General features: G+C 39.1%; 1 pseudogene; it reads left to right on the top strand.

The window, feature by feature from the left end:
• The first annotated feature begins 4,069 nt into the window (after positions 1-4,069).
• On the top strand, positions 4,070-4,912 carry LOC122202587 (annotated as a pseudogene).
• Positions 4,913-22,483: the final 17,571 nt, after the last annotated feature.

Genomic DNA, 22,483 nt, shown 5'->3' on the forward strand with positions numbered 1-22,483 from the left:
TTGGAAGAATTAATATTGTTAAAATGTCCATCCTACCCAAAGCAAAGTGCAAATTTGATGCACTCTCTATCAAAATACCAATAGCATTTTTCACAGAACTAGAACAAATAATCCTAAAATTTGTATGGAACCACAGAAGACCTCCAATAGCCAAAGCAATCTTGAGAAAGAAGATCAAAGCTGGAGGTATCACAATTCCAGATTTCAAGATATACTACAAAGCTGTAGTAATCAAAACAGCATGGTACTGGCATAAAAACAGACATGTTGATCAATGGGACAGAGAGTCCAGAAATAAATCCATGCTTATATGGTCAATTAACCTATAACAAAGGAAGCAAGAATACTTATGGGGAAAAGATAGTCTCTTCAATAAGTGGTACTGGGAAAACTGGACAACTACATGCAAAGGAATGCAATTGGACCACTTTCTTACACCATATAAAAAAAAAAACAAAAAACTCAAGATGGATTCAAGACATGAAGCCATAGAACTCCCAGAAGAAAACATAGGTAGGAATCTCTTTGACACTGGCCTTAGCAGCATTTTTCTAGATAGGTCTCCTCAGGCAAGGGAAACAAAAGCAAAAATAAATTATTGGGACTACATCAAAATAAAAGGCTTTAGCACAGTGAAGGAAACCATCAATAAAATGAAAAGGCAACCTAGAGAATTGTCGATGATATTCACAAATGATATATCCACTAAGGAGTTAATATCCAAAATATATAAAGAATTTGTACAACTCAACACCAAAGAAACAAAATAATCCAATTAAAAAATGAACAGAGGACTTGAATGGACATTTTTCCAAAGACATAAAGATGCCCAACAGATACATGAAAAGATGTTCAATATCACTAACCATCAAAGAAATGCAAGTCAAAAATACTATGAGACATCACCCTATCCCTGTCAGAATGGCTAGAATCAAAAAGACAAGAAATAACAAGTGCTGGCAAGGATGTGGAGAAAAAGGAACCCTTGCACACTGTGGGAATGTAAGTTGTTGCAGCCACTGTGGAAAACGGTATGCGGTTCCTCAAAAAATTAAAAATAGAACTACCATATGATCCAGTAATTTCACTACTGGGTATTTACTCAAATAATATGAAAATACTAATTTAAAACATATGCACCCTTATGTTTATTGCAGCATTATTTACAACAGCCAAGATACGGAAGCAATTCAAGTGTCCATCAATAGATGAATGAATTAAGATGTGAGATATGCACACATACACAAACACACACATATACCTCTAAGATATTATGCAAAGTGAAATAAGCCAGAGAGGGAAAGACAAATACCATATGACTTCACTTATATGTGGAATCTAAGAAATAAAACAAGTGAATAAACAAATACACAAAAAAGCAGATACAGATCCATAAAAACAGAGAATTGATGATTGCCATAGAAGAAGGGAGTCGGGCTCTGGGCAAAATGGGTGAAGGGGAATGGGAGATACAGGCTTTCAGTTATGGAATGAATAAGTCACAGGGACAAAAGGTACAGTATAGGTTATATAGTCAATGGTATTGTAATAGCATTGTATGGTGAAAGATGATAGCTACATTTGTGATGAGCACAGAATCACTATGTTGTGATTCTTCAATCACTATGTTGTACTCCTGAAACCAATGTAACACTATGCATCTATTATACTTCAGATATTTCAGTCTTTCAGGAAATAGAGGAGGTAGAGACACTTCAACTCATTTAATGAGGTCAGAATAATCTTAATACCAAAATCTAACAAAGAAATTAACAACAAATAACACAAAATTATCTCTGTCATCAAGATATATGCAAAAACACTTCAGAAAATATTTGCAAAATCAAATTGAGCAACAAATAGGTTTACTCCAAAAATACAAACTTGAATTAATCTTCATAAAAGTCAATAAAGACAATGCATCAAAAAGTTAATAAAGAAAAAAAATCATATGATTATCTCAACAAATGAAATCCATTTGACAAAACTGAATCTCATGTCATTAAGAAAATTTTCTCAATTTGATAAAAAAAAAGTCTATGAAAAAGTTACAAATCTATTATTATACATAATGGTAAACTATTGAATGCTTTTGTACTAAGAGTAAGAACAAGGTAAGCCTGTCCTTTCCACTACTTCTATTTAACACTGTACAGGAGATCTTAGCCAGTGTAAAAAGTTAAAGAAAAGCAATAAAGTCATAAAGATTGGAAAGGAAGAGTAAAACGGACTCTTTTCATAGATGATATAATTGTTTACATAGAAAGACCCTAAGGCATTTACAAAACAACTCCTAGAATAAGTGACTTTAGCTTGGTTTTAGGATACAATTAGATCTATTTACAAATAGCAACTCTATTTTATATGCTGGCTGCAAACAAGTGGAAAATAAAATTCAAAAAAAAAAAAAAAGAAAGAAAGAAAAAAGAAAAATTCTACTTTTAAAAGCACCAACAAGCACTAAATACTTAGGAATATTTTTAAAAGTAATCTCTATGCCCAACATGGGGCATGAACTCACAACCCCATGATCAAGAATGGCACATTCCACTGAATGAACCAGCCAGCCGCCTCCACTCAGGAATAAATTTAATGAAAAACATGCAAGATGTTCACATTTTTACATTGAAATAATGCTGAAAGAAATTAAAGATCTAGACAAATGTAGAGATATACCACATTCATGGATTGGAAGTCCCAGCATTGTTAAAATACCCATTTTCTTCAGATCTACAGATTCAATGAATTCCCCATCATAACTTTTTCAGTTTCTTTTTAAATGACAAGCTTATTCAAAAATTTGTAATAGATAAAAAGGATCTAGAATATCCAAAGCAATCTTGAAAAATAAAAACAAAGTTGGAAGACTTACACTACCTGAATTTAAGATTTATTATAAAACCACAATAATCGAGAGAGTACTGGTACTGGTGTTAAGGTAGACAAATAGATCAATGGAACAGAAATAGACCTATACTTAAATCTTTAGTTTATTTATAATAAAGGTACAAAGCAATTCAATTGGGAGAACAAAGTCTTTTGAACAAATTGTACAGGACAATAGCATGCCCGTAAGGAGAATAATGAACCCTCTATTCCCATTTCATACTATACACTAGAAGTAACTCAACTTTACCAGATACTTACAAATGGCCAATACATAAAAGGGTACTTATTAAGCATTATTAGTTATCAGAGCAACACAAATTAAATCCACCATGAGATACCACTAACCACATACTGGAAAGGGTAAAGTTAAAAAGACTGACACAAATCAAATGGTGGCAAGAATGTGAAACAACCAGAACTCTAACACATTATTGGGGGATAGAGGGGGTGGGTGAAATTCTACAGCTACTTTGGCAGTTCTTTATAAAACCACCCTACAACTCAACAATCTCACTCCCAGAAGTTTACACAAAAAAATAAGAAAGCATATGTTCATGAAAGAATTGGTACAAGAATGTGCACAGATTTATTCATAATAACCAAAAGCAGAGACCACCTAGGTGTGGATCAACAGATGAATGAAGAAATAAACTGGTGCCTTCATCCAATTAATATCTCTCAGCAACAAAAAGCAACCAACCACTGTTCTACATAACAAAACATTGAATCTGAAATACAACAATATGCTGAGTGAAAAAGATCAGAGCAGCAGTTACCTCTGGGAGTGGGGTGAGGTGGGGAACAAGTGAGAAGGGGCATGAGGGAATTTTCTGGGGTGATCATAATGTTTTATATCTCAACAAGGGTCACTTGTAAAAATTCGTCAAATGATACACTTAAATTTTGTGCATTCCACAGTATGCATGTTTTACCTTAAAAAAGTAGACACACATTGACCTCCAGTTAAACTGGTGTGCACACCTCACTTTGAAATGCATAAAAAATAGGATGGAATAATTGGTGGATAGAGAGATTGGTAGATAGATACACAGGTAACAAAACAAATCTAGAAAAATGTTAATCGTAGACTCTAGGTGACGGGCATATGGGCATTCACTGTGCACTTCTTTCAAATTTTTTGTATATTTGAAAATTCCCTTGGGGTTCAGCCGAGGGCTCTGAGCGGCCCTACCAGATGGCAGCAGTAGTCCTAGGGGGAGACACCACTGGCCCCCAGCGTGTCTTCCCCAATCAGACTGAGGAATTAGGGCCACACCAGGGCCCTATGGAAGGCACTGGGGATTGGAGCAGCGAGGAGCCTGAGGAAGAGCAGGAGAAAACAGGGGCAGGTCCAGCTGGCTACTCCTACCAACCCCTGAACCAAGATCCTGAACAAGAGGAGGCAGAGCTGGCACTGGTGGGGGATGGAGAAGATGTAGTTGCTGATATTGAGGATCGGATCCAGGCCCTGGGCTTCATTTGCCAGACCTGCCATTAGAGGGCGAGGATGAAGAGGAGGAGGGAGCCACAGGATTGGGCAACACAGCTCTATTCCCACGGACCTGGGTAAAGGGAGCATGCTCTCATTTTGGAATAATGTTGGAGGAAAGGGACTGGGTAGAGCCAGTAAAGGGGAGTCATAGAGGAACACCCCATTCCTAAAACGACAGTTTGTTATCTAAGACTTTACAGACTTCAGAATCCAGGTGAAAGGCTATTGTGCTGGACTTGGGTTGCAGGTGGGCTTGCCTGGAAATAACAAGATGGATTTGGCCACACTGCTAGCCAAAGGGTTATGGGTTAATTCAAAGAATGGGGGAGTGGAGCTGGTCCCATCGTTTCTGTTCTCCCGCTTTTTGTGATTTCAGAACATGTGGAGTTGGTGAAAAGGACAATGGCTGGAGTAAGCCTGCCTGTGCCAGGGGTTCCTGCCTGGGCTCTGGAGATATCAGATGCCCAGTGGGAAGATGTGGTACAGAAGGCCCTCCAAGCCTGGCAGGGATCAACCCCAGCCTGGAAGTGACTACCAGCATAGGACTGAACACATCCCTGGTTGTAATGTCCATCTTCATATTCTCCATCTCCCTTTCCACATCAAGGCAAATCAGACTGCCTCTCAGAGACCCTCTGTATTCAGTTCTGTACGTATAGGGACATTGGCCCAAGCCCAACCCATCTTAGCATGTATCACTCTGTGGTGAATAAGGCACTCTATGTACACAGCCAAAAAAAAAATTCCCTTAATAGTATGATGGGAATCATGTATATGTATATGTATATGTATATGTATATGTGTGTATGTGTATGTATATATGTATATATACATATATGTATATGTATATATGTATATATACATATATGTATATGTATATACATATATGTATATATGTATATGTATATATGTATGTGTATATATGTATATATGTACACACATATGTACATATATACATGTACATATGTATACATATATGTGCATATACATATGTATGCATATTTGTATATATACATATACATATGTATATATGTATGTGTATATATGTATATATGTATATGTATATATATGTATATGTATATAGTATGATGGGAGGAAAAAACTTAAACTATACTACAGGGTAGACCATCTTTGTTTCTATACGATTTTCACATGTAAGAGATTACCTTCTCAAAACAATTCTGTAAATACAGACAAGGCTGGCATCAACCATGTTTTACAGCAGAAGACACTGTCTCATAAGGAACCTCGCCCAAAGTGTCAGGGCAATAAACAAACTCATAATTCCAGGGGACATGAGACGTTTTCAGTGTTTATTTATTTTTGAGAGAAAGAGCATGAGTGGGGGAGGAGCAGAGAGAGAGGGAGACACAGAATCCAAAGCAGGCTCCAGGCTTCGAGCTGTCAGCACAGAGCCCGACGCGGGGCTCGAACCCACGAACTGTGAGATCATGACCTGAGCCAAAGTCAGACGCCCAACCGACGGAGCCACCCAGGCACCCCACGGGACTTTTTCATAAAGGGTCATGTAGCAAGTATTTGGGGCCATACAGTCACTGCCACAATTATTGTACCTTGCTTTTTGTAATATAAAAGCAGGTGTTAGACAATTTGTAAATAAATGGACATGGCCTTGCTCCAATAAAACTTTATTCACAAAAACAGGCAGGGGCCAGTTTGTTGATCCCTAGATGATAATCCAGGTGTTTTCATTACAGAAGTTATAGAAAAGGATTGATTTTAGAGTCAGATTTACCTGTGTTTTATATACTCCATGGGGTTACTATGACACCTCAATTTGGTAACTCTTATAAAGTAACTAGCATTGTACCTGTTTTAAAGCAGATAATAATTTTTTTATTACCTTGCCTTTTTCTCATTTGCTATTTTTGCCACTATACCTGGTGGCCTGGATGAATTGCAATAAGAAAAACAAACTGCTTAAATGCTGTTCAACCAAATTAATCAACCATGGTAGACTTTTGTTCAGGAAATCTATAAACGGTTGCACTGTCAATGGAAATGCATGATTGTTCCTGCATTTTCTGGGCCAACTTTCAGATAGAAATTCACTGAGGGCCCTCCAGGTTTTCTACTCTATTATATCACAGGGAGGTCCCAGTTACTTGCCCCCATTCCACACCTGAGTAAACAAATTGTTTAAACACATGCTTTCTCTTGGGCCATTTCTCTAACCGGCATGATTTCATTTACTCCCTGGTGCCAACCTGCGTGTCCCTTGTATCCAAAATCCCACTGAAAATTGAGTGGGTGGCACCTCTACACTCTTATCTTTGGCTTCTTTCCAAAACCTTGAAGCAACTGAGGCAGCAAAATGCTAATAATTCAAATCTATTCCTTTCTACAGAATTGTGAGGATGCAAATTACCCAACCATCCCCTTGCTCAGTATGTCAGTGGGCAAAGTTGGAAGGGTAGAGCCAAACATTAGGTTACCAGAGAAGAGACTTCTTCCATTTTCTCTAAAGGCTTACAAAATAATACCACAATAACAATAGGTCCCTTAAATGAGCATTTATTATGTCCCAGACACTATGTTAACCATTTGATTCCTTTATTTACAAATTCATCCATATGTATGAAATACTCACCGTGTGCCAGGATTTACATGAATTATCTAATGAATCTACATCAAAATCATGTAAGGTAGATGTTATGACTCCTGTGTTACAAACTGAGTACATTGAGTCTAGAGAGTCATTATGTTCCCAGTGCCCCCTTGGCCCCTGAGTGGCAGAGATACAATCTCGCAGAGATGAACCTTCTGGAGACTTAACAAATATTGTGACTACATATTTGAGGTCACTTGTTTAATGTGGTTCTGTATTGCTTTGCCCTTTTCCAGCATATTTGTCCTGTCTCTGCCACTTAGCTATTATCTCTGTAAAGAACTGTTCCAGGAGGCCCACCGCCTACGACCGTCCCCCATCCCTCCCCACTGCTCTGCGCACAGTGGAAAATCAATAACTTTTGTTGCTTTTTGCCCTTAGCCCCCATCACCGTCTGTTCAGGCAACTCATTTCCCAGCACACCCCCTGCAGGATGTTTTTTCACTTTATTCCCAGCCTCTCTAGAATTAATCTGCAGAAGGCAATAGAATCAGAGACTCCCCCTCCTACGAAACACTCCCTCAACTTTGAACTTTGCCATTACACTTAGCAATCTGCTGTGCCGCTCAGACAAGGAAGGACTCTGGAGGACTGACAGAAAAAGAACGAAGGCATCTGCCTATATGGTACTGGAGAGAGTGAAGTACGGTCTGGAGAGACACCTCCTCCCAGTGCACAAGTAGAATGCGTCAGTCACCGGGGCTGAAGTCGCTGCATCCTCCTCTAGCTGGGGATTCTTCTCTTTCTTCCCATTTTCCCCCACTCAGGCTTTTACACCAACTGAGATCCTTCTGGGTAGACTCCACTTCTCAGATGTGTTTCTGACATCAGCTAATAACACTGGGTACATTAACTAATTAGCAACAGTAAGGAGTTCGGAAAACAAACAAGCATGAAGCAATGCTATTATTATGTGGCTTTTGCCTGACACTGTTGTCCTCATTAAGCAGGCAGGGATGTCAATATATCTACGAAGGAAAGCAAAGTAAAATCCTTACTGCAAGTGCCAGCTGGGTTCAAATTCCTTTTTCCTGAAATCAGACATAGCTACTGCTGCAGTGAGACTTGCAGCTGATTTCTCCACCCCCTTTTGTTTCAGTTTGGTTTTTTTTTAAGACTCTCTTCACTACTATAGCCGTGCAGCCTCATTTTGCATTGCTTGAGAGTTTGGTTTATGAAACTTTCCAAACAGCAACTCCTCCAGTTCTGGAAAGACCAAGAGAAAATCATAGTATTATTTTCACTTTTCTCATCAGTCGGAATTCACGGCACCTTCTTGAAAGGACTTATTGCCACATCCCTCATGTATCACACTGTAGGTAATATCGGCCTACTTGTGTGCTACCTGTTAAAAACAACAACTCTTCTGATTAAGCAAAAGATGCATATAGAAAGGCCTTGCCTGATTTATGTGCCACTGGTCCTTTCTCTTTCCATCCCTCTCCCCCTCCTTCCCTCTCTCCTTCCCTCCACCCCCTCCTCTCTCCCTCCCTCTTCCTCTCATTCATTCTTTCACTTATTTGAAACTGAAGCTTAGGAAGTAGCTGTTGCAGAGGCGTTTGGCTCTTCTCCCTACTCCGCAGACCCAGCCCGCTTTCCCACTGAACATCAGAGTCCTTCAATCTCCAGCTGGGACCTTCCCCTCTTCCCGCTCTAGTCTCCCGGGGCCATGCCATCCATACCCACAGCTTCAGTTACATCTTGCACTAGATGACTCGTCCCAGACTCCGCTTCTGAGCTCCCCAAATCCAAAATTCAACCATCTATATGACATCTTCCCTTGGAAGCGTCCCACTCCACCATGTCCAAAGGTAAATGCAAGGCGTGCCCCCCACCGATCTACCACTGTTTCTTTGCTTAGCTAATGGCACCTGCATGCACAAGACGGAAGCTTCCCTCCCCAGCCTTTCACCATGGGCCACGTGCTGTGGCCTCCTTCTCCCTTTCAGCTTCATCGTCTGCCAGGCCTGCCCCTACCCGCTGTCTCCATTCTTCACCCAGATGATGCCTCTCTACCTTACAGTTTCATGTTCCTGCCATCCTGACAAAGTAAGCTTCTTCCATTGTAGGATTCATAGCTTCACATGCCTCCCTTCAGAGGAGAAGGCATGGCTACAACTTTCCATATTGTGTGTGTCACGATGTGATTAACCTCTAAACTTCCCAGTGCCAGGCTGCAAACTCCACCAGAAGGGGCAATGTCCGATTTTGTTCACAGCTGTATTCCATAGAGCTTAGAGTGCCTGACACTTAAAAGGAGGTTCTCACTAAGTATTTCTTGGAAGGAAGGGAGGGAGGACAGAAAGGGGAAAAAAAAACTTTATTAGGAAAGTTTTAATAAAACCAACTTTAGTTGGTATAGCAGACACTGGCTAGTTATTCTCCACACAATTTCCATTCTCTTGCTGGGCACGTATCTCGACTTGTGTTCTCAGTCTCCCTGCAGCCAGGTGAAGCAATGTCACGGACGTCGGAAAGGGATGCACACTGATGTGACATATGGCACCTCAAAGCCTGGCCCTTAAGACTCCCACACAGTCTTTGTCCCTCTTGTCCTGTCCCTTTCTTCTCCTGTCCCTCTCTTCTAATGGCTGCTGACCCCTCTCCGAGGATCCATTGAAGGACTCCAAGGGCCCAATAGAGATGGAGTTTCAAACCACGTAGGGTCTAGACTCCAAATAACTCCACGGCCCCTCCACCAAGCCACACTGGTCTGTGATGTGAACCAGAACTGAACCTTTACTGGGTCAAATTTAGGGGTTATTTTAGCAATCAGGCTACACTAACTTGCAGAGTTGGGAAGAGACAAGATAAAGCAGTTATCACCCTCCACCTGTGAATTTTCTTACACAGATTATTTTGCTTTTCTAACCTGGAAAAGAGAAAACAATTATGCTATGTTTGGGGATCAAAGATACGTATGCTTCAACCTGACAAATACAAGTGGTGAACAGTAACTGTACTTTCTGGTCACGGCAACCTCAACAGAGAAATGCTAAGCTTCTCTAGGCCGGATAAAGCCGTTGGGCTACTAAGGACACAGTCTGTTTTCTTGCTGGTTTCTGTGTGTGTATGGGACAATATCACAAACAGCAACCACAAAAGGAGCCCTTCTGATAGAGCAGTCTTGGGGAGAAGGGACCAGTTTGGAGCTAGTCTGCTTCTAACACCTGGGAGGGGTAGCAGAAAGCTGGGCCCCAGTTGGGGGTGGGGCACCTGGGTGCCAACCTTTCCAACCTTGGGAAGTCTGAACACAAATGAATTCAGAAGTGGAAGTTGCTGGGAGAATAGGTCATAAATGTTCTCATCACAAGAAAAAAGAAATTATTAAGCTATACAAGGTGATGGATGTTGACTGAACTTCTGTGGTAAACATTTCATATGGCATATGTCAAATTGTTACATTGTAAACCTTAAACAAAGTTATATGTCAGTTATATCTCAGTAAAACTGAAGAGAAAAAAAGAGATGTCATAGGGTAGTCCCAGAGTGACCACTTGCTAGGGGAATGGCCTCAGACAAGTGACCTAACCTTTCTGTTTTCACACTTCTAAAATGGAGAAATGAGGGCATAGAAGAAACTACTCATAAGGTTTTTATGGAGATGACTTAATATTTGTAATATTTGATTTTGAAAATTAATATTTGATTAAAAAAGACTAACGGGGGCGCCTGTGGCTCAGTCGGTTAAGCATCTGACTTTGTCTCAGGTCATGATCTCACAGCTTGTGAGTACAGTCCCGGTATAGGGCTCTGTGCTGACAGCTCGGAGCCTGGAGCTTGTTTCAGATTCTGTGTCTCTCTCTCTCTCTCTGCCCCTCCCCTGCTCATGCTCTGTCTGTCTGTCTGTCTCTCTCTGTGTCTCAAAAATAAATAAACATTACAAAAATCAAAAAAATACTTAGAGAGCCAGGACAATTAATTTCAGTTGTGTACTGTCCAATTTAAATGGGTCCTACAATTTTTCTTAAAGAGAAACTACTTTTGAATCTCTAAGAAGCTTCTAAGCACCATAGAAGAACCAAGAGAGAAGAGAGGTCAAAAACGACAGGTGAGAAGGCATGTGAGGAGGGCGACTCTTCATCTGCTTCTAGGTAGGAAGTATTTGGAGACATCATTGCAGGCACCAGATTGATAAACTGTGCAAGTGTTAAAAACTTCGCTGCTCATTACTACCCAGCTTTTGCGGAGGTTAAGCCATAACAGTTCCCTGAGCACTGGTACCGTTCGTTATTTTCACAGAGAAAATGTGCAACAAACATTCAACTCATTGATTTTACCTTTCTAATGACAACCAAGACTTTCTATTTAGGATTATGATTATTTTAATGTGCATATAGTATTTCTCTGTAAAGCCACTTGCGGGCAGATTCCATACCTCATTTATCTTTCATGCCCACCCAGCACAATATCTTGTACATAATAGGGACTCAATAAAAGATGGAAAGAATTAATGAATCAATAAAAATATGGATCATCCCTAAGTCTACTCATGAATCATCTTTCTCCCCAATTTGTAGAATAGTAAAATCTGAATTTACAAAACTCAAATGTGAAGTACAAAATAATGATCTCCTTTCTATGGTACTAATCTTAAACCCTTTTTATAAAAGGGGATTATAGAAATTTTAGCCACTTCTTTCGCATTAAATTTTTATGACCTTGAAGGATGGCTTCATTTTGGCCAATTTACTAGAAAGGATATTGAGTTCATAAAAGAAGTCTATTTCCTCTTCTGATATTGTGCCACGTAGTACACAAGTGAAGAGTTCTCCATAAGTGAAAATGCTGACTACCATGGTGCTTTATGTCCGTACCTGTTACACTTCCATGCCAAGTGCCTTAGGTAAAGCCCTACAGAGGACACTTTGAAAAGATATAGATAAAATCTTCATTACACTGACAAGTTTCTCATCTAGCTCCCACCACAGTTACTAAGTAATTTCTCTTCTCTATGGAGACAATATAAAAATCAAAAAGAAAGTGTTGACCCCTCACTTGAATTCCAAATTATATCATTTACCAGGAAATATCCCATTAACTTTTGGGAAATCTAGGAAGTTCTACAAAATGAAATAAGTATATATTTCTGCAAAAGTATAAAAGAAAAGCAAGTTTACTTCAGATAAAAGAGCGTTTTGAAATGTTTTATTCAGCATGACGCAGGAGTATTTTATGGATATTTAATAAATAAACTAAAATATACTCTCAGGCATTATATAATTTATAATAAAATTGACAAAAGGAAACACTGACATCGATATAGGCACTATTATTTTGCCCCAATTTTTAAAACATTTGCAATTTGAAAAAGATGGTTTCTATTATTCTTACAGCACAAGAAAACAATGACATTTTATTTTAGCATGTATGTTCATCATGTAAAAACATGCCTACAAGAGTCCTGTTCTGCTAAATAGGTTCAATCCTGTTGCCAGCAAATTCCCAAATCTACCCCCTGCTGGGCAGGTAGGCACTGAACTGTACAGCTGTTGAATGCGCTCCCCACTCTCGAGTGATGTAGACTCCAGCACATAACGGGAATACACAAATCCTGAGTATTTCTCAGAAGCATACAAAGCTATTTATATAATGATCGATCTTCAGTGCAATTCAACAAACACAAGACATATCCACAAATAACTATCGTAAAAGATCTTATAGGCAATTACAAACAGAAAAGGAGGTACAAAAAGCAGCTATGATATCCGGGGGAGACGTCCTTTCGAGATCAAGGAAGAAAGCCTCTGTGAAGGAACAGGTTTTGGAAGGTGGATAGGGTTGAAATGAATATGCCTTTCTCTCCTATACGGGATGGACCACAAAAGAAAGGTCAATGGTGTAATGCTGCCAAAATCATACGCATGTTTAACAGGATGTTCAATGAGACCGCTTCAATCTCCCTCTTGGCTGAGGGCATAAAAAGCTGGTGGCGAGCATGTCTACCTTGCAGAGTGAGTTATTAGACGTCTCAGCAGCATTTGCAAAGGCAGGCTCTGAAAGCCAGTTTTGTGACCTCAGTTTACTGCTCACCTCAGACTGTGAGAGGTTAGAAAAGCTGAGAGGAGACAGCTGCATACCAGACAGGAATCACTCCAGATGTCAGTGTGCTGTGAGTAACCCCCACCCCCACCCCCACAACGACTGCGAGAGCAGAGCTCAGGGAGTTCCTTGGAAGTCTGCGGTTCCAGAAGCTGAGTGCATCTCCACGCAAGTGACAGGAGGCAGCAGGCAGGAGAAAGAATGAACCAGACTGCACTGGCAGCTGCCTACAGTTCCCTGTGGCACCTGCTGCAGGGCCCATGTGCCCAGGTGTTGCTTGTGATCAGCTGTGGGCCCCAGGGGTGAAAATGGTCTGTCTGCAGCTACCAAAAATCCAGTTCAAGAGGGCCTCCAATATTCCCAAAGGCTGAGGGAAGAAAAATCAGAGGCCAGCCTGTGTCACGGGAAGTACAGTCGAACGTTTTCAGAAGGGACCCCTAAAAGCTGCAAACAGGCAGCTTTAATGCTGTACACAGCACAAAGAGGAGACCCTTTCAATTCCATAACAGCCAGAGGAACCACCTCCAGATTACATCAGTGATCTGTCCTGCCTCTGCTCCCTCCACCTGCTCCAAGCCCAGAGTGGCCAGCAGCTGGAAGAGCTAGTGGGGGAGGGAGGATAAATACTCAGTGAAAAAGTGGAAAAGGGATTCCTGTCCCCTGCCACAAGCTTCCAGTCGGGCTCAAGCTGGAAGGAGAGAAAAGGCTTTAACTTTCTATGAAGTTCCAAGTTGTTGTTGTTGTTGTTACTATTATTATCAATATACAGGGATGAACCTGTTAATTTCCTAAATGAGAGTTTTCCTGTGACAGAGTGGCCAGAGGCCTTTTGTTATTGTGAGAGTGAGCCAAACAAGTTGTGAGACGAGCTCTAATATTCTACCAGGGCAGCAAAGAAAACCAAACCTCAGAAAACATTTTCATGAGCAAGAGGAGCACTGAGTACAACAGTTTCTGACTCAGAAATCCTGCTGGTTCAAATACTAGACACATATATTAAATGGGCTATAGTAATCGTAATTTACATTTTGGTTTCTGTTAAGATAGAAAATATATAAAAATGAACTACTGTTACATGCAATTATATATGGATGAATTTTAAAAACATTATGTTGAGCAAAAGAAGCCAGACTCACATATATCTATGATTATAGTAAAAACAATTGAACTGTACATTTTCAATATGCATATGGTGTGATTTGTGAATTATATGTCAATAAAACTGTTTTAAAAAGCCAGACATAAAAGAGGACAGGCAAGATGATTTGATTTATGAGAAGTTCTAAGTAAGAAAATTCAACATCAGTGGTGCTTGATGAGTAGGGATGGGAAGGATGGACTACAAGGAGGAATGAGGGAAATTTGGGAGCGACGGGAAAGTCCTATATCTGAGCTATGCCATTCGGTACAGGATCCATATGTGATGATTTAAACTCATTAAAATTTTAAAAATTAAACAAAATTAAAGATTCATTTTCTCGGCCACACCATCCGTGTTTCCAACGTTCAAGAACACAGCAATATGTGGACAGTAAAGAACACTTTTTATGGTTCTCAAAAGTTTCATCAGATAGTAATGTTCTATCTCTATATCTTGATTTCACTAGTGGTTATTTAGGTCTTATTTGTCACAACTCACCAAAATATACATGCAAAACCATGTATGCATGTGTGCTGAAATAATAACATTGACCTAAAAATTGATCTTGAGAGAAAATAGCCCTGACAATAGACTGCTGAGATCCAGGGAGAAGTGTGAAGAGAAGTGGATGGTGATAGAGAGGACATTTTTGAGAAGCAGGAAGGCAGGTCAGGTCCCTAGAAAAGGCAGGAAGATTTCATGCAGGACATTTGCAGCATTCGGAAGACAGAAAACAATCGAATTAACTGACCAGACATGAGTGGGCAAGAAATAGTCTGAGACCTAAAAGAGACTTCTAGAGAACATTCACTTCCAGGGGAGATGTAGGTCCTGGAAGACAGATATTAGGCATAAAGGTTATGGAAGGCACCTCAGAGAAAAATGAATCACCAGGCTAGGATTCAGGTGGTTTAAGAAAGAGCAACTTTACTGGGGCCAGCAGAGAAAACCAAATGCCCTAAGGGTTAGAGAAAAAGTCATAAACCAGGCCAACATCTGAACCCTGGTATAAAAACACATATGGAAGCTGATCTGTTTGTCAGGCTAGTTTAATAGTGTAAGCCTATTTCCAGGGAACATGGGAATTCTGTGCAGAGTTGGTGTTTCATGTAATAGTTTGAACTTAAAAATAGATGTCAGAGTATGCATTTTTTGGAGCATGCATTGTTTCTTGGATGAACAATGGATCCAGAAAAAGATATAAGTGAAAGATTGAAGTGCCACCTATGAGGTGGTCAACATCCTGCAGAAAGAGTGGATGCAAACCTACACAAACTTCTGTGGTTTTTATGGAAGGCTTATTGGTACTATTGGAGGGAAACAAAATGGCAGGTGGATGACGCCACATCAAGGACCAACAGAAATAAATTAGACCCTAATTTCTATAGAGAATTTTGAGGAAGGAATATTTTATAACATCAAGATTATATATATATATATATATATATATATATATATATATATATATACACACACACACATATATATATCAAGATATATAAAAATCATATATATAAAATAAAGATAATCACCCAAAAGAAAACTAATACATCTATTAATTATCATGGTAAGGTTTTTTTTTTAAAAGCAATTGTATGCTCTTTATCCACATATACAATTAGTTCTGTTGTCCTGAAGTGAAAACACTTATCTAGCTATCATCTCCTAGGTCCACATCTAGCCAACAAGCATGGACTGGGGATTCTGATCTCTGGAACATTTGGTCTGTTTCTTCTCCTTTAATGATCATAGCCCTGGTTCTGACTCATCATGTCTGAGGTGGACTATTGCAGTAGCCTCAATGCTGACCTTCTTACTACCAATCCCGTCCTCCTGAAATGCTTCCAGGTCACCCCAGGATGGTCCTTCTGAAGCATAACTCTGACCATGCCTAATGGTCTATCCACTCTGCCTCTCGCTAACCCTCAGTGTACACACACCGGCCTGATTCATGCCTCTTAGCTTTCACTACTGCCCACTGCGTCTGCCTGGAACATCCTTTATATGTCTCATCACATGGTTAACTTTCCCTCACCCATTCCACTTGAGCCCAGGTATCATTTCATGTGGAAGGAAGCCTTCTCTGAACCACTGGGCTGGCTGTGTACACTTTTTCTTTGCCCTTATAGCTGCATTTAGCACAACAGTAATGTTATCTGTTCGGGTTTGATCTCAATTCCTTGAGAGAGAAATGTGTTCTATTCATTTCATAACACTTAGTACCTAAACTGTGGATGATCTAAATATAATAAAATCTTTTTAAAAATAATAATATTGTCAAAAATTATAAATATAATAGAAATAAGGTTGCCAGATTTAGCAAATAATATGCAGGACTCCCAGTTAAATTTGAATATCAGATAAACAACAAATAATTTTTTAGGTTAAGTCTCAGATATTACATACACATTTATACTAGAAAAAATTATTTATTGTTTATCTGAAATTCAAATTTAACTGAGCATTCCATACTAACCTGTCAACTCTAAATAGAAATTTTCAGAGAGCTTAAACAACTATTTTATTCTTCTTTATTTAGAGTGACCCTTTCAGACATATAAAGTACTCTGAGTTTCAAAAACTTCCATCTTCTTAAACTGATCCAAACCCCGGCTCTAAATACATATTTTTATTAAGTCTTTTTAAAGTTAAAAATTTGTATTTACAATCTATATCAGGAGAAAAGAATTCTCTTCTAAGTGTTTTTAATCTACACAATAAAGTTTTAAATTAAAATAAAAAGTCTTAATTTGATTATTTCAAAGAGGTAATGTGTAAATTCAGTCTTCTACTGGATATAAACATCTGTATTCTCAAATGAAGTTTAAAGTTTTAGAAACATTTATAAATGTCCCATAAGATTTAAAACACATCCTTTGAAAAGAGATTAATTTAATATAAAAAATGCTGGGCCAGGAGTTTGGAGACCTCATTTCAGTCATTAGCTGGAGATGTGAACTTGGGCATGGCACATAACTCATCTTTCTCATCTATAAAAGGAAGAGGGATTATTACATGATCTCAGTGACCCCCTTTTCCAACTCTGACAGTCTATAACTGCAGGAAGCCAAAGCCGTGGGCCCTGGTGGGAAGGAATGAACACAAGCTATGAGTCACAGACCTGGGCCTAGGCCCGAGTCTTCTGGGCAACTTTTATAGTTAAAGTGTGCCTGATAAAAAGCTTCTGCACAGCAAAGGAAACGATCAACAAAACTAAAAGGTAACTGATAGAATGGGAGAAGATATTTGCAAATGACAAACCAAATAAAGGGTTAGTATCCAAAATCTATAAGGAACTTATCAAACTCAACATCCAAAAAATAATGCAGTGAAGAAATGGGCAGAAGACATGAATAAACAATATTCCAAAGAAGAAATCCAGATAGCCAATAGACACATGAAAAGATATTCAACATCACTCATCATCATGGAAATACAAGTCAAAACCACAATGAGATTCTACCTCACACCTGTCACAATGGCTAAAACTAACAACTCAGGCAACTACGGATGTTGGCGAGGATGCAGAGAAAGAGGAACACTTTTGCACTGTTGGTGGGAATGCAAACTGGTGCAGCCACTCTGGAAAATAGTATGGAGGTTCCTCAAAAAACTAAAAATAGAACTAACCTATTACCCAGCAATTGCACTATGAGGTATTTCTCCAAAGGTTACAAAAATGCTTATTTGAAGGGGCACATGCACCCCAATGCTTATAGCAGCACTATCGACAACAGCCAAAGTATGGAAAGAGCCCAATGTCCATAGACTGATGAATTGATAAAATAGATGTGGTGTATATATATATACCATACACACACACACACACACACACACACAATGGAATACTACTCAGTGATCAAAGGAATGAAATCTTGCCATTTGCAACAATGTGGATGGAACTACAGTGTATAATGCTGAGCGAAGTAAGTCAGTCAGAGAAAGAATTATATCATATGATTTCATTCCTATGTGAGATTTAAGAAACACAACAGATGAACATAGAGGAAGGGAAGGAAAAATAAGATAAAAACAGAGAAGGAGGCAAACCATGAGAGACTCTTAAATACAGAGAACAAACTGAGGGTTGCTAGAGGAGAGGTAGGTAGGGGGGATGGGCTAAATGGGTGATGGGCATTAAGGAGGGCACTTGATAACAAGAGTTTTGGAAATAGATAATAGAGATAGTTATATGACATTGTGAATATAATGAATGTCACTTAAAAGTGGTTACAATGGCAAATTTTACATTATATACATTTTACCACAATAAAAAATGAGGGGCAGAAAGGGGAAAGTCTTCTTTAGTAAGTATGGGTGGGGTAAATGACAACCTCTCAGCTACAAGGCAAACTGCAAGGGCACTGGGAAGAGTGAGGAGGGGCCATCTGCGCCACCTACTGACCTGTGGGATTGGAGCAAACAAGTGCTGAATTCTCAGGGGGGAATCAAGTAAGGGGCAGTGAGTACAGGAAGTGCACTTCTGCCAACAGCATCTCCACAGGTACAACAGTGGCATGGTCCTGTGACCTCTCCTTTCTCCCCCTAGCTGTTCCCCTCAAGCCCTCATTCTCAGGGGCTAGCTAAGTGAAACCGCAGGCCTTATGTTGAGCAGATAAGCAACAAGGAAAAGCAGATACTACTCAAGGAAAGTGCTAACCAGGTATAGATAACCCCAATAGACCTTTTAAAATATATTGTTAAAAATCCAACCATACTCTGATATTGTAAACATAGCATTTGTGCTGAAATTCAAACTTGGTCATTGTAATCAAGTTGCATCAGGCAGGTCCATATTTAAAACCCACAGACTTCAATTATTTTAAGGGGCACACTGGAGGCCAAAAGGAGAAAGTATGTTGAAACATGGCTTTTGTTGGAGGGCCCAGACCCCAAAATGGATTGTTACAACTAGGTAATATAAAAATAGAGAAGGCCTTGGAAAAAAGTTCAGTGCAGATATTATGCAGCAGGGCTTTGGAAATGGGTTGGGCTTCAGAGATAAAGAAATCATCTATTTTCAGACTCAAATCTATGCTTGGAATATTTTTTAAATGTTGACTTTGTCTTGCCTTTTAATTTTAAATAACTTCCACCAAAGTCTTCCCCAAAACAATTCTACTTTTAATTACTCTTGGCTATGGCTTAGAACAAGGGAATTCTGGCTACTAAGAAGCAACGACACATTCATTCATTCATTCATTCATTCATTCACTTATTCATTCATACAACTGTCAACAAATATCTGTTGATCATCTTCTACCTATAAAATTATTCTGCTTTTACATGTGATTAGCAGTGTAAATTTTATTTTTTTTAATATTTATTTTTGAGAGAGAGAGAGAGAGCAGGGGAAGGGCAGAGAGAGAGGGAGACACAGAATCAGAAGCAGGCTCCAGGCTCTGAGCTCTATCAGCACAGAGCCTGACACAGGGCTCAAACCCATGAACCATAGGATCAAGACCTAAGCCAAAGTCGAATGCTCAACCAACTGAACTACTCAGGCACTCCAACAGTGTAAATTTTAATTGAGAAAGACTACTCTAAACTTTGGGTGATTTGCCAAGAGATCCAGACCCTCTATTGCCATCTGAGTTGAAATAATCATAAATATCTGCCTAAAATCTAAGCTTCTGGGGGTAGGAAGTAGAATATCTTTTTATAAGATTCTTACCTGTTATATTTCAGTTCAATTTGGATTTGGCAACACATTATTTTATTCATTTCTATGTCACAGAGTCTGAGCAAAACATTTTTCTTTTGCCTTTCATTAATTTGGTTTATAAACATGGTCTCTTTTTTTCCTCCTACTCTGTAATGGCCTTTGTACAGCTATTGCAGTAAGGGAAATATTAAAATGCAAGCAGACAGTAGGTACAAAAGGTACCTATTACCTTGCAAAAGGTAATAGAGTTCTGCCAAATATTTTTTAAGTTGTTAAATAATCACATCAACTAACAGAATAAAAAGGTCATCTGGGAGTAATTTTCAGTCACTTTAAAACCTGAAGACTTTGTTTCACCTTTCATACATATAGAGAGAACAGATATATGCTCTCCAAATCAGAATATATACTCCCCAAGAATTGCACAAAGGGGCACTATTGACATTTGAGAAAGAACAATTCTTTATTGTGCAGGACAATTCTGTGCATTGAAGGGTGAAGGGTTATTGCTGACCTCCGCCAAATGATGTCAATGGTCTCCCTCCAGCCACTGCGGCAATCAACACACCTCCAAATAATACCCAAAGACCACTAGGGAGGTCATATTAGTCCAGTTGAAAACCAATCTAGTGAAATTCTCCATAGGTATATGTCCTAAATATATTTGTAGGGCAAGAGGAGAACCAAAGAAGATAAACTTAATTGAGCTGGAAAAACTTGTTTGTGGTCTATTTCCATCTCAAGTATCTGCACGTGACCTTTCTTTTATTATTGACAAAGTTGGTTAAAAAGAAGAAAAAGAAAAAAAGAATATCCACAGCTGCCTCTGAATCAAAACAGTCTTATACAAGGTAGGATAGGGCAGTAAGGAATTCCTATTCTGCAATAGCCTTTCTCAATCCTTTTGTTTTCCTAGCACACCCTAGTGTAGCTCCCAGAACTACTAGCAACCGAACAATAGCAGACACACTGACTCACAGCGTCTATGATAGCATCGGAAGTTGTCCCAATCTCCATGTGGATACACTTCTGGCCAGAGTGACTATCGAGGACAACTGCCTTCACCATATCTCTTACATACCAACAAAGCAAACTTCTTGTATATTCCAGGAAAATCACTATCTTTGCCAATGGCTTCATGTTGCCAAGCAGTCTCTTTTAACTAAGAGTCACTTGGTCCCTATTCTCCATTGCATTTCATGACCCATTATGTTAGACGGGATGTCAGCAGACAGACATTCTAGAGATGGCATGAAGGCCCAGAATACACATTTTACACAATGCTCCAAATTTAGCAGTAGTCCTGTGAAAGGCTTACAGTGCACTAGAGGTCTATAGCACTGGTTTCAAACAACTCTCCTACAATCGTTTCATAAAAATTACCTCTAATGGTGGTTTTGCAGAAAAATAAACTTCAAGATACACGCAAGCATATTAATATTAGTAAGAACATATTAGTTCCTTGTCCATTCCATATTTCTTCCAGGAATTTTACATTTTGAGAAGTTCTTCTGGAGCTTTTCTACCATATGGAAAACTCAGAAGACAACACAAGTCTGATTTAAGGACTTGGTCAAAAGCATTGAATTAAGTCTCTCCTATCTGTGATTCATCATATTCAGGGTGACCACACATCCTGGTTTGCCAAGAACAGTTCCAGTTTTGTCTCCTCTTTTAATGTAATTATTAACAACACTCCCTTTTATTCTCAAAAGTGTGGTCAATTATGTGGCCACCCTCATTACACCTTGAGTCACTGGAGATAGATAACAAAGTCATAATAATGACTCTGTCACTATTATTATGCATAAGAGGGTCTAGACGGCTAATTTTAGAGGAAAAAACCAATCAAGTCTTTTTTGAATGCCTGTAAGCTATAAAATAGTTTATACTGACTCTTCAGTACCTTTATTCAAAGGTAGAGATGGCCCCTATCACCAAAATAATCAAAAGGTGAATAAGAAGAAAATTCAAGTCAATCCCATTGAACATTATCGAGCACCTACTATATTAATATTCTGGCTTTAGGGAATGAGAACAAAAAAAAACTATCATTCCTGTACTTGACCTTAAATTCTGTTCTTACAATTTGATGGAGCAGACAGAAATTAAAGTGGAGGTTTGATTGATATGCAGTGCAGTATAGCAGTTATTTCCCCCCATTTCCAAGCTATGAACCTTAGTAAAGTTAGTGAATCACTTTGAAAATGTGTCTTATCATATGGGAAATCTAGATAATACCTCTTATAGGTTCATTGATTCTATTCAACAAGTCTTCCCTGATTGTTTCCTACATCCCAAGTATGAAGTGGTTACAAGGATTAAAGAGATATTAACAGTGATGACACATGGTAAACAATGCAGTTTTAAGACGTTTATTATTACTTCATTGTATTCAGTGTACCATTTCAATGATAGAACAGTACATGCAAAGGGATATATGACCCCCAAAGAAGGGCTTAGATCAGCTAGAGACAGGAAAGAGGTATAGTTCAGGGCTACTTCTTAGACAAGATGGCACCTCACCTTAATCTTAAAGGATGAGTAATAGTCATGTTAATAAGAGGATAAAAGATATCCCAGCAGAAAGAACAGAAGGAGATATGAAAAGGTAATGTGTCAAAG

This window comes from Panthera leo, chromosome D2 (genome assembly GCF_018350215.1).
Source record: "Panthera leo isolate Ple1 chromosome D2, P.leo_Ple1_pat1.1, whole genome shotgun sequence".
NCBI lineage: Eukaryota > Metazoa > Chordata > Mammalia > Carnivora > Felidae > Panthera > Panthera leo.